General features: G+C 37.2%; 1 non-coding gene and 2 pseudogenes across 1 annotated transcript; 1 reads left to right on the top strand and 2 right to left on the bottom strand.

Moving 5' to 3' along the window:
- Positions 1 to 417: 417 nt before the first annotated feature.
- LOC122145504 lies at positions 418 to 6,399 on the bottom strand (annotated as a pseudogene).
- A 3,432-nt stretch (positions 6,400 to 9,831) lies between these two features.
- LOC122145503 lies at positions 9,832 to 10,773 on the bottom strand (annotated as a pseudogene).
- Positions 10,774 to 13,628: 2,855 nt separating this feature from the next.
- trnae-cuc lies at positions 13,629 to 13,700 on the top strand. Its single transcript has one exon. It is a non-coding gene; the product is annotated as a tRNA-Glu (tRNA).
- Positions 13,701 to 13,744: the final 44 nt, after the last annotated feature.

Genomic DNA, 13,744 nt, shown 5'->3' with positions numbered 1-13,744 from the left:
TATTGTAATGCATTACTTTTAAAAGTATGTTCCCCAAAACTGGTCACATACAGATTACTAATATGACTCCTTATCGGTACAAATGTTCTCCTTTTAAAAGTTTGTGTTGATAGGCCTGTTTTTTGTCACTGCACCTTATAATGAAATACAATTGTTTTATATTATAATTGCAACCAATTAAATTAAAAAAGTAAAACTAACACTTAAAAAAGCCTATGTGACAGCATTTATTTAATGGTGAGAATTAAAAAAAAAAAACAAATCCCCAAGCATCATTTAGACAACAATCATATCATAGAGTTATAAATTATCACTCATACAGCACTTAAAAAAACAATTCTGTTCCCATATCAGTATATTCGTTTGCCTTTTTCACAGCACCTTTGGCATTCACATAGTTGAGTTTCGTGGCATTCTTTATTGCGTCACACACCGAATCTGCTTCTTCCGCAGCTTTGTATCCGGTAACTCTCCTCCTCCGATCGCTCCGGTGAGAGACGCGACTCCAACAGCAACACCTGCAGTGATACCCGAACCAGCTACTCCGACCCCGACCCCCGCAGCGACGATCCCCACCTTCACCGCCGCTATTCCCGCGACTACGGCTACGGTTCCTACTCTGGGAACACATCGGTGGCTTTCAGCAAAGTCACTACGGGGGGCCACAGCGACACCGATGCCCAGAAATGCACCTGTTAGTGTTCCCGTGGTCACTCCTGCAAGTCTGATGAGAAGCTTTTTGTGAACGAGCTTTTTCGCCACTTCTCGCTTCTCTTCTGGCGACAGATTGTCCTCGCTTATGTTCTTCATCTCCTCTTGAATCTCTCCTGAAGCAGCTCGTGGTGTAGCAGCCGTTTCTGATTGTCCTTCAGCTTCTGCGCGATGGTCTCCAGCAGGTTCTTCACCTGGACTCTGTTGCTCCTTTATCCCATTTGACGATTTTTCCAGTATTTGCTATCGATGATGTGGACAGCGGCCTCCACATTTATCAACCAGCTCCTGTAGCTTTGGACTCATCTTCACAAACTCCTTGATGGTTTGACCTTCCAGCTGTTCTCTGTGAGTGAATAAAACCACAGGAATGATTGAAGGTATCTTCTCCACAATACTCGATGATCTTATCCACGACCCTCCATCTCTTGTCCCTCATCTCCCACCTTTCAGGACAATGGTGAACATGTCTGGACGCGGAGAACTTTCGATCACAGACCTAATTGATCTCGGATTTGATGCTCTCCTCAACCAGACCCGGTGTCGAAGAGTCCAGGCGTGTCAATAACGGTGATCTTTTGCTGTGGACCTTCCGGTCTCTGCCTGACACATTCAGCCGTCACGGATTCAGGCGAAGCTTTGCTCTTGAAGACTTGTTGTTTGAGAATCGTATTCCCGGCGCTGCTCCTTCCATCTCTGGTTTTCCCAAGAAGTACAATCCTTTTCTCAGGTTGAGAGACAGAAGCTTTGAGGGGAAAAAAAAATAGGCTGTTGTTAATAAAGGATTTTAGTATTTTTAATAATGAACTGTGAGGTCTACAGATCTATATTATTCTTGAAAATGAATTCATAATATGGAAGTCCATTCTTGCCACTTAAGAAAAAAAGCATGCTTTTGATTATGAGATAAAAAAAAAAAAAAATTACATCATAATACTGACATAAAGTCATAAATATGCCATAAAAAGTATTGACATACTTTGAAAAGTTTGATATTATGATATAATTGAAATTATGAGATACTATCAAAATGAGGAAAAAAACGTCATACCTATGATAAAAAAGTTAAAATTATGATATAACAGTCAACAATATGACATAAGTCACTTGTGAGATAAGTTTAAATTATTACTACTACCTAAAGTCACTGATGACAGAAAGAAATTATAAGATAAAAAAGTCTAAAAATATGACATACTAAGTCATAATTATGACAAAAAGCCATAATTATGTAATGAATCTCATAAAAAGTTGATATTATTACACAAGTCATAATTATGAGCTAAACGTCAAAATTGTGACATAAAAACCAAAATGATGATATAAAAAGTAACGATTATGCCATAAAAAATGAAAGTTATGACATACTAACTTATGATCATGAGACTCAGAGGACATTGGATAAATATGCTATTGCTTAAAGGGATAGTTCACCCAAAAATGAAAATTTGATGTTTATCTGCTTACCTCCAGAGCATCCAAGATGTAGGTGACTTTGTTTTTTCAGTAAAACACATACAAAGATTTTTAACTCAAACCGTTGCAGTCTGTCAGTCTTATAATGGAAGTGGATGGGAATCACGGCTTTGAGTAAAAAAAAAAAAAAAAACATACACAAACAAAACCAAATTAAACCCTGCGGCTCGTGACGATACATTGATGTGTAAAGACACAAAACGATCAGTCTGTGCATGAAACTGAACAGTATTTACAGTGCCTTGGGGAAAGTATTCATACCCCTTCATTTTTTTCACATTTTGTTATGTTGCCCTATGATAAACTGCTTTAAATTACTTTTTTTTCCCACATAAAAAAAAAAAAAAAAAAAAAAACATAACATTTTTAACATCTTTGCAAATTTATTAAAAATAAAAAACTAAAATGATTCCATTGCATAAGTATTCATACCCTTATCTGGGGAAGTTGAAATTTAGCTCAGGAACATTCATTATTGCTTGTAGATGTTACTACTCTTTGAGTAAAGTTAACCTGTGGCAAATTCAGTTGAATGGGTATGATTTGGGAAAGGCACAAGCACTGAGGTCAAAAGAACTACAGCTAATAATACATCTCAGAGCCAAAATCGAGCACTGAGGTCAAAAGAACTGCCTGTAGAGCTCAGAAACAGTTTTGTGTCAAGCCACACATCTGGAGAAGAGTTCAGAAAAGCATTCTGCTTCATTGAAGAGTCACAGAAGTAGTACTACACACAAGTAGTCTCTGTTACCCATAATGGAAGAAAGTTTGAAAACAACCAGGACTCTTCCTAGATCTAGCCTCCTGGCCAAACTGAGCAACTGATGGAGAAGGGCTTTGGTTTGAGTGGTGACCAAGAAGCTGATGGTCACTCAAGTTGAGCTCCATGATCATATGTGGAGATAGGAAAAACCTACAGAAAGACAAACATCACTGCAACACTCCACCGATCTGGGCTTTATAGTGGTGTGGCTAAACTCAATCCTCTCTTCAGTTAAGACACATGAAAACACGCTTGGAATTTACAAAATAGCACCTAAAGGACCCCCAGACTCTGAGAAACAAGATTCTCTGGTCTGATGAACCTCAATTCCAAGCATCATGTTTGAAGGAAACCAGCTCTGCTCATCACCTGCAGAGTATCATCTCAAAAGTAAAGTGTGCTGGTCTCAGTCTCATGCTGTGGAGCTGTTTTTCAGCGGCAGGGACTGAGAAACTCGTCAGAGTAGAAGAAACACTCCTCAGTGCAGCAAAATATAGAGATAGCGTTAATGAAAACCCAGTCCAGTCAGAGCATTCAGAAGCTCAGACTGGGCAGAATGTTTACCTTCCAACAGGACAATGATCCTAAACACAAAGCAAGAGTAGCTTATAGACAACTCTGTGAATGTCCTTGAGTGGCCCAGCCACAGCCTGGGATTGAACCCAGTCAAATATTTTTGGAGAAACCTGAAAATGTGCATCTGCCCCCATCCAACCTGACAGAGCTTGAGTTTAGTTAAGATGAAGAGAAGAATGGCAGATAATTGCCAAATGCTGATGTGCAAAGCTTGTCGCATCACACACAAAAATACTTTAAGCTTCTAAAGCTAAACATCTAAAAAATTATATAAATACTTGTGCAGCAATGTACTTATTTCAGGTTTTTTTTTTTATAAATTTACGAAGTTGTGACAATTCAGTTTTTGCTTTGTCAATATGGTGAATATGAGTGTAGATTGATGTGGAAAAAAAATAATTTAAAGCAGTTGAACATAAGGCTGCTTCATAAAAAAAATGAAGGGGTATGAATACTTTCGCAAGGCACTGTATATCGTTTTTTACCTCTGATTTTCACCGCAATGTGTCTGAACGGCCCTGAGCACGTTCTCAACAGACGGCGAGTGACATGTCTTCTACTTTTTCTTGCTTTCGGCGCATCGCAGACTTATAAGTGCATTACCGCCACTATCTCTCAAGTGGACCAGACACTCTATCTACAGTCTCAATTAGGAGTGTCAAATGGTCCACTTGAACAGTTCGGACATTGCGTGAATCAGAGGGGGAAAAAAACGATATAAATACTGTTCAGTTTCTTGCACAGACCGATCATTTGTATGTATTCTCAAGAGATTTGGTTTGTTTGTGTATGATGTCTTATGACTCTCAAAGCCATGATTCCAATCCACTTACATCACATGACTGAGAGGACTGCAACAGTTTGAGTTAAAAAATCTTCGTTTGTGTTCTACTAAAGAAACAAGTCACCTACATCTTGGATGCATCTTGGTAAGCAGATTAACATCACATTTTCATTTTTGGGTGAACTATCCCTTTAAGAAAGACAAAACAGTACTCTTTTAATAATAAACTGTGAGGAGTACAGATTTATATTAAGTCTTTAATGCATAAACAACAGTAATCTGCTGTTGTAAGGTCTCAGATTGAAAACAAGGTCTGAATTATTTTAAAGATATTTTGAAGAACAGTGAAGGCCAAAACAACATTGAACACTACTGGTTTTCATTGTATGTAAAAGCAATTTGAGACATTTCTAAAAAAATATATATATATATATATTATGGTCAACAGCAGAACTGAAACAACACGAGGGTCAGTAAATGATAATCAATTTCATTTTGGGGTGAACTGTCCTTTTAAGAGTGGTAGTCTCTGCATTTCTCAAGGTTAAAGACTTCTAGTAGCTTTTCATCTTAAATATGGCAAACATATGGAATTGTTCGAAGTCAAAGTTAAAAAAATCATATTTTAGAATCATAAGGAAAGTCATATTTATTAATGGTGTCATTTCTACCTCCCATTTGTCGAGTTCTTGTCCGCTGAGCGATTGGCCGGTATAATAATATCACGTTCCACTAATGGTATGTTTCTATGTAAAAATCTCATCCAGTCATGGTTCCTGGTTCTCCGTCTGATAAATTAACAAAAAGCTACTGTGACATAAACACTATTTGATGTCTATCAGTGAACAGCTGAAGAGTTTCACTGCTCGAACACACTCTTAAATGAGTGACTCGACCACTACAGATGAGCTACAGGAATATTACCAGAAACGACCAGTCCTCGACTTATTGCTTGTTAATACAAATCATCCAGTTGTTACAAATATACAATTAACAGAGAAGGCCAGCACACTCTGTAATAATTTTCAGACTTTTATGTAGATGTTTGATAAGAGTGTGCTCTCTCTGTACTCTGAGCTGTCTCATCTTCAGTGGTAAGTAGGGGAGAGTGGGGTAAGTTGACCCCACCCCCTGTATCTTCGGCAACTGTTACCTTTTTACTGTTCCATGTGGACCATGTATTTTGGAAACACGGGCGGTGATCATTGTCTGCCAGACTGTGAAAAGTAGAAACACATGGGGGGAATGGAAAGCACCCCATTTACTTTAAAAACTGTTTTTGGCTTCTCAAAGTAAAATACATTAGCATATACAGATCTAATAGTTGTTAGAGTCAAAGCAAATTTATCCAGGCTTTAAAATATTTGATACATATGGAGGCGTGATTTAGCAACATTTAAAACCATGCAAATCATTTAGCTAAATATTTAGTCTGAACTCGTAAGCAAACAGTAGCTATTTTTTTATTATTTTTATTTTTTTCAATATGGCAGCTATGGGGCAAAGTGAGCCCAAATGTAATTTGAAGTGTAAAATTGAGTCAGCATTTTACACTTACCCCACATTAAGGCACTGTAGTGTGACAGCATTCTCTGAATTATAAAATGGTATTTTAATGTGATATTACTGTTTAGGTTTATCATATATACATATTATTTGTAGTTATTTGATATAGAGAAAGCGTACAAGTGCATCAAATCCTTTCTCTGATATGAACCAGAAAATGCTTTCATCATCACATTATAATCAGATATATCTTTCCACCCGTAGTCACTTATGACCAACAAACTCTCAACTGTTCAGTCTGTTTTTAGGAAGGCTACACCTTTTAGTGTTCAAGATATTGTTTCAGAAATGCAAACAATTAATATTGAAATTCAAACTTCATTTTGGTTGTTTTATGTTGTTAAAGTTAACCTTCATGAAACGAAATATGACTGTTTATAAAAGGAAATTCTTAAATTTAGTTTTTTTATTATTATATTATTATTATTATTATTATTATTATTTCCACATGGGTTTGAAACAGATTTGGGTCAGATGGGTCATTTAACAACCAGATGGTGCATCTTACCCACTGACTCGACATCGGGGTCAACTTACTCTTATGGATGATCACAACGGAAATATATCCACAATTAAATTTAAAGAATATACACAGTTACAAACCTAGTTTTCAAAAGAGGGAACCGACATAACCTTCAAAAGAATACGAGTGGCAAAATCATTATATCAGTGTGCATTTATATGTTTTATCAAATAGTTTGTTTTTACGACCAACTTCTAATTGATTTTAAACAAGTGACAAATCAGTAAATGTGATTACAGTCTCATCAAATTACTTCTGAACAAGTAAATGCAAAACATCTTGATTAATAATGACGTTTGATATAAAGACATTATGAATCCAGAAAAACAAGTTTGGTAAGTTAGAGTTATGCCTTTATAATGAATTGATAAAAGTGCCCTTTTTTACTTAAGCGTTCATAAAAAGTCAAACCGTGGCCATTTTCTGAAAAGCTTAAGATTGAAAAAAAAAAAAAATTCTAAATCCTGTGACTTTTCTAGATTATTTATGATCTTAATGAACACCATTCTGTAAGTCAATGAATAAAAGTTGATAATCTCTTTATATTAAACATAAATTAAATTCCTTTATTATAAATATTTATCAATTAAACCTTTTACTGATATTTCATTGTGGACGTCATGTTATATTCATGCACTTTACTAGAAGATCATAAGCTGCAAGACAAAATGAAAATAGGAAAAATAAATAAACATTTACAACAAAGTGTAAATTAGAATGCAAACTTGTTTACATATCATAAAAAAACTTTATTTGTTCTTGATACATTTGAAATTATTATAGAATATAATATAAAATTGGTTTGCTCTGAAATTGTTCATTTTCATTATAACACATGAATACAGACCTGGCAGAAATGTGATGCAAAGTGTCAATGATAACACTTTATGGAAGGCAGATGGAGCCAAAAGTCTTTAAACAGAATGCATGGAATTTGATCCTGTCAGCAAGCATTGTTTGTCCGCATTAATGCGGCAGCATGCACAAACAGCCTGCCAATTAAATTGCTGTATTGGTGAGACTATATTTTGCATATGTGACACAATGGTATATTGGTAAATATGTATAAAAACATCAGACATCATGTTTATTCATGAAGGATGTTGTAATGGTAAGCCGGTATGCATGCATGCAAACACATCAGATATGATATTATAACATGGCCAGAATATGCATTAGGGCGGTCAAAAAAACCCTTGAATTTCGAATATTCGTCAAATTTAAAATAAAAATCTACATTTGAATGCAAAAACGTTGCATTCGAATAAAGTTGTGCATTAAGGAGGCAGCCTTATCATTGGTGCCCAAGATATGATGACGATGTAAGTGCCATTGCATTATAATGTTTTTGTTAGCATATCCCAGTTGAAGACACTAGATGCAGTGTAGGCTTGCTGGCATTGTTAATTACGAATATTGCGGGGAAAAAGAGAACATCAAATGCGTAAAGAAGGATGTTGTTTACGTCAAAACTGAAACCAAGCTGTTCACACTGAATGCATATTTTGCGCATTTTCTAGAGGGACATCTATCAGCGTTGCACTCACGTCTAGTACAAAAATGAGCCAGCACCTATAGTTTTAGAAAGCCATGTAAAATTAATGCAATTTCAACTTTAAAAAAACATATCTCAAGACTTTATGGTGGGTTTTTTCCCCATCCCACTGCAAGTCGTGTTTTTAAATTAAAAATTGTGTGACTGTCTTTCACCCTTTGTATTAAACTATGTATACATACATGCTGTTTTGTTTATAGTTGTTTAAGCAACTTAATTATAATTGGTTTATAAACATTATGCACTTTTTTTCATAGATAGTCATGTTATCTTATCCTTTGAAGAGACGTGCATTAGTGATATTTTGCTCGATGCGCCCTCTTGTGGCCTCAGGAGAGAATCCAAAAGCTTTTCTTCACCCCCGCCTAACTGAAATAATGCATTTTAAATTCAAAATGTAATTCGAATTTTGATAATATTTATGTAATAAAAATCGATTTTAGTTTTTTCAGCCATTTTGACAGCCCTAATGTGCATGTCTACACATGCAAAAGAGACATATTTAAAATGGCCACGTTTTTGTGGGTCAAATTCCACGTGTTCCATTTGAAGACTTTTGGCCCTGTTTGCCTTCCACAACACTTACAGGTACAAAACATGCACTCTCAAGTCACATAAACAGCACAAAAATGTACAGTAGTTTAACACAGTGATGCAGACGCGATACTCCATCAAAAAGCAGCAATGGCACAATCAGAAAATGCACTAATCACATTACTAAAAATACAATCAATTGCTGCACTCCTGGGGAGAGTTCATATTTATGAGTTAGGAATCATAATTATGATGTCAGGTGCATTCAAATCACTTGACAAGATATTGATGATGTTTTCTATGAAAAACAACTCTACCAATGTTTCCCACACATAAGGAAGATTCTTGCCCAGGAAGATAAAATTCGAATACCACTTTATGTATTTTCTGACCCGTGTAAATGGCATAAATCCAGTTTTTTTGTTTCTTTTTTTGTGAGAGAGAGTTATACAAAATTAAGAATAAAGAATTTGCATTAATTGTTTTTTTATATATAATTTTGTTAAAATCCCAAGTGCTGTAAACTGAATTGTTAAATATTATATCATAAATGAACAATAAAATACAAGTATTTTGTACAGGTCGCAACAATGACTAGTTTTAATGTAATATACACACTTCAACAAATTTATCATCAATACAGACTCTGCATATGTTGCATCTGCCATGACCCGATACTGATTTTTTAACAAACACTTATTTGCCGATTCTGATACTGATACCGATTCAGGTATAGAAATAAAGTAAAACAACATGTAAAATAACACTCCACTGTATAAATTAAATACATATTAATCCTTCTTTATTGTAACAGACTTTATTATAATAAATCTTCTTATTTGTTTTTGTATACATTTTAATATTTTTTTCTAAATTTAAATATGTATGAGATCTCCTTTACTAAGGCAGTAAGTAAAGGAGATCTCATACATATGTTACCGTTTACTGTTAGTTGTAATTAGTTGTTTTGTGTAATTCACTGTATGTTGATGAAAATGCAACGGAGAGAGAGAGAGTGTTAATGTGCACTTCTCTAGCTGGTGATTTTTTTTGGAGTGAAAAGGGACACAATAAATTAATAAAACATCAGTAAAGTTTTGGTCATCATTCAGATGAGGTCCGCTATACTTATGAAAGTTACAAAAGTTATTTAGTCAAGAATAGTGTGCAATCTTTTGTCTTTTGTTATTTGATTAGCATTTAAAGTGCAGACAGCAGCGCCTACAGATTATGCAACAGACATACAGCTCAGTGCCTTCAGTTTTCCAATTAATAAAATTAATAATAACCATCGGTTTGTTATATCAGCCTTTTTCCTTATGTAGCCGATATGCCGATGATTGTAAATTGAGGAAAAATCGTCCGATAAATATCGGCGGCCGATACATCGGTGCATCCCTAGATTTCATCAATGCCCAGGATCCGATGACCGCTTGCTCTCTCACACCTTGACAAACAGCAGTCGGGCAGAATACACCAGATCTGCCAGGTAGATCAGGAAGTTGAGAGCGGTGAGAACGGCCACGATAACCAGTTTATCCCACGGACACAAACCGTGACTGTTTCGGCAGAAGTTCGGTTGGCTTGAGCTCCTCGAAATACGGCTGTCAAAATTGAAGACCGGCCAAATGATAGTGGCAGTGAGGTACATGACGGCCGCCAACAGGGTGTAGGCAGAAAGGAAGCGGTTGAACGACAGCGTCAACCCCCGGTGCATCCAGCTACGCCACATCACCACGATGGCCGCCGAAATCATGAAACAGATGCAGTAGACGGCCATGCACCACTCAGAGACGGACTCCGCCTAGAGCCGAGTGACTGTCGTAAGAGAGAGACGGGGGCTCACTGCGCTGACAAACACGATATGACACTGGCCCAGCCGAACGTCTCGCAAACCTTCAACAGGCCGCCCGGGAACCGTCACCAAGTCTCCTGCGAGTTCACCCGGTTTGCGCTCGTGTCAGGCACTCACTTCGACGAAATACGCCATGGTGGCAAGGCAGGAGAGACAGAGGAGGCGATCTCGGTGTGTCTCGCACCTCGTCGCGCCTCATTTCGTCCTTCAGGAAGTAGAATGTGGGAAGATGATAGAAGCGCTGACAGAGCAAAAAAAGCGAGGCATAGCAGGCAAAGCAATAGGGAAGTCGATCCAGGGACACAGGGGGCACGAAACTGGAGACCCATGAGCTCCACAACACTCACTCAAAAAACCAGACACCTAGTGTCCCGGCGAAGCTGAAAAGGCTCTCAAAGACCAGCAGGAGGACATGCCCCAGTCCGGCCATGCCGCCGGTGACCATCCGCTCCGTTAAGACGCCACGCTAACACGCCATCACAATTGAAACGGTGTGAACACAAGCGGCGGGCCAAACGCCTACCCTTCGTGAAGACGGTGGAAGGTTATTCGAGACCAGCAGACTTTAGCATGATTGGAGAAGACGGTATATTGGATCTGTCAAATGAAGGTCGAACTGGATGTGTGTCCCGTATCAGATAGGCTCCGACAATCTGCAAAAACAGGAGTCGCAAAAAGAGAGGCAGATAGGACAGAGAGCCGTTCTGAAGCAACAAAGTGGCATGAGCAGAGCTGGCTGTACAAGAATCCGCGACACTGCAGGCACTTCAGTCACTGATCGTGTTACAAAGACCACAGATGTATCCCAAGCTCGAGAAGCATAGTCTCAGCCATAGATAAATTGTGTTAACAGAGTGGGCTAAGTTTGGGGGCACGGAGGTCCGACACTTTTACAAGGAACCTATGTGGCCTGTTTGCTGCCACTGCACATTGGTTTTACTAAAAGTGGTGGTGTTTTGGATAGTAAACTTTTGAATTCCACAATTTCTCTTATTATTTCTAAACTTTTGAATTCCAAAAAAAAAAAAAAAAAAAAAAAAACCTACACACTTATAGATATGCATGCACTCACTGCCCAGAGTGTTTTAAAGAGACAGTTCACCCCAAACAATTGTATTTTTTTGGCGAGACATCAGTTGTACTAACCCCATTGTATGTCCAAACCTGTAGAATTTCTTTCCTTCTGCTGAATCTCAACAGAAAACTATTTAGAGATGTTAGTAAACACACCCCCCACATTGTGGTAGGCCATTCACTTCCATTGTATTTTCCATTACTACAGAAGTCAAGATTGGCTACCAGCAACTGTTTGGCAAATATCTTAGTACAACTTGAGGGTGAATGATCCCTTTTAACACGCAATAACTCACAAAACAACGAAAACTGTATCATTATTAACTTAACCTCTTAGAATGACATGATGACAGATTTCTCATTTTTGGGTTGTTACTGTGTCCTTTAAGATCTCGGGGTGAGAGCTAGTCCCACTTTAAAACATAGCATATAAATCCTCTAACCCCCGCAACACCATATGTCTAACAAAGCTCAGATGTTCAATAACTACGTAAGATACAAACAATAAATAAATCCAGCGCAGCTTCAAAGCACCCGTGACGGTGAGTGTATTTATATAAATGAGCGCATTCCTCAGGCACATCCTGTCTTACAAGCAAATAAACCAGGTTTTAAATCAAGAACCAATGCAAACGCAGACCAAACTAACAGAAAATAAGAAATCAAATGATACAGACTTACTCTGTACAGTTTTTTCAGCTTTATTCCAGTTTAATGTATGACAAAGCAGACTCGGCACCCCTCCTGCTGTGACTCTGCCTCCAGATGGACTCACTTCAGTCCTCCACACCCACTTCCCTCCAGACTAGGTACTGCCTTTCTTTCACCATTTGACCTCTCTCTCCATACAGTTTAGAGAAGAAGGGTTGTATGCTAAAATTAGATGTTGGTTGTTTGCACATTAGTTTTTTTACAAAAGCAGAAAAATTGTAAAAAAAAATTGATTTCTGTATCACCTCATCACTTATCGCACAATAGTGAACCGGGTGAAAAAGAGTTTCGCACAATTTGATAAGATGACTTCTGCTATAACACGCACTGGTGATTGTCTTAGTGCACTTTCTGAAAAATATGTTCAACACAACCTAATGGTGTTCTCACCTATGAAATATGTGCAGCGTTTCATCATATGAGCTTGGTTGCAAATTATGGTACACAATGACCAGAGAATTTATGTTCCTGTTTGCACTATTTGAAAAACAAAAGGCTAATAAAGTAAGCTATGTCAGCATAAAAGATATGACAAGATTTTTGGAATACAGCGTTATCTTTAAAGTGTCTAGTAATTAATATATGAATTCACATATATTTAGGTTTTGTCAGGAGTGTGGTCATAAGACATGGTCACAATCGTGGACTGCGGGGAGATAAACAGCTGAACTTAGGTTAGACTACAAATACAGTTCAGTGCAGTAGCTAGTTTTGCATGATTACAGACTAATGTTGCAATGACAAATTATTGCCACATAATTGAAAATTCAAATGTTACAAAAAACATGTAACAATGTTTTTTTGTAATCACTGGTAAGCACTAATATAAAAATGGTAATGTTAATATGTACAAAAGAAAAAAATTATACAGTTGTTGAAATACGTGTGATGGTTGAGTATCGTCAGTGTTTCTCTCAATGTCTGAAATATTATTTATTGCTTTATTACACTATTTCTTTAATGTATCAATAATACTCAGAATGTGATGTACAAGGACAGTCGTGAAAAATAGACAAATAGCTGGGCACTAAGATATAATTAACAATTTGTGTGACTAGCGCAAGAAATATGTTACATTCAGTATACCACATCTAATCCCACTGGTCACAAGAGTGGTCGACCATAAAACAATTTTTCCACACACTTTTTCCAAAAAATAAAAATAAAATATGTCTGGGGAAAATTTGGGATGTAAGCGTACGTTAAGTACATATAATTAAGGGTATGGCGCAAAATAACTTCAATAACAGGACCGTGCACTGACAAATAATGAGAATAATGGGATGAAAAGTTAAGTTAGACAATCTAATGATATAAGAGTAGCATAATCACGGTAAAAACAGGATGTTTTCTGTTCGTTGTAGTCTGTCTGTGGTTTTTAGAGATTTTAAACGTGGCATAGCGTCTGTATATAAAGAGTAAATGATCACGTGTTAAACTGTTATAGTTGTATTGAGTCATAGTGTTATGATCACCTGAACACACATGTGTGCACAGCGCTCCCTGGTGGTCTAGTGGTTAGGATTCGGCGCTCTCACCGCCGCGGCCCGGGTTCGATTCCCGGTCAGGGAACACTAGCTTTTGACAATCAATAGAAATAAATTCTTTATGTCTTA

Source organism: Cyprinus carpio, chromosome A7 (assembly GCF_018340385.1).
Source record: "Cyprinus carpio isolate SPL01 chromosome A7, ASM1834038v1, whole genome shotgun sequence".
NCBI classification, from domain to species: domain Eukaryota; kingdom Metazoa; phylum Chordata; class Actinopteri; order Cypriniformes; family Cyprinidae; genus Cyprinus; species Cyprinus carpio.
The sequence above is the reverse complement of the archived record's forward strand: the minus strand, read 5'-3'. Positions and strand labels throughout refer to the sequence as shown.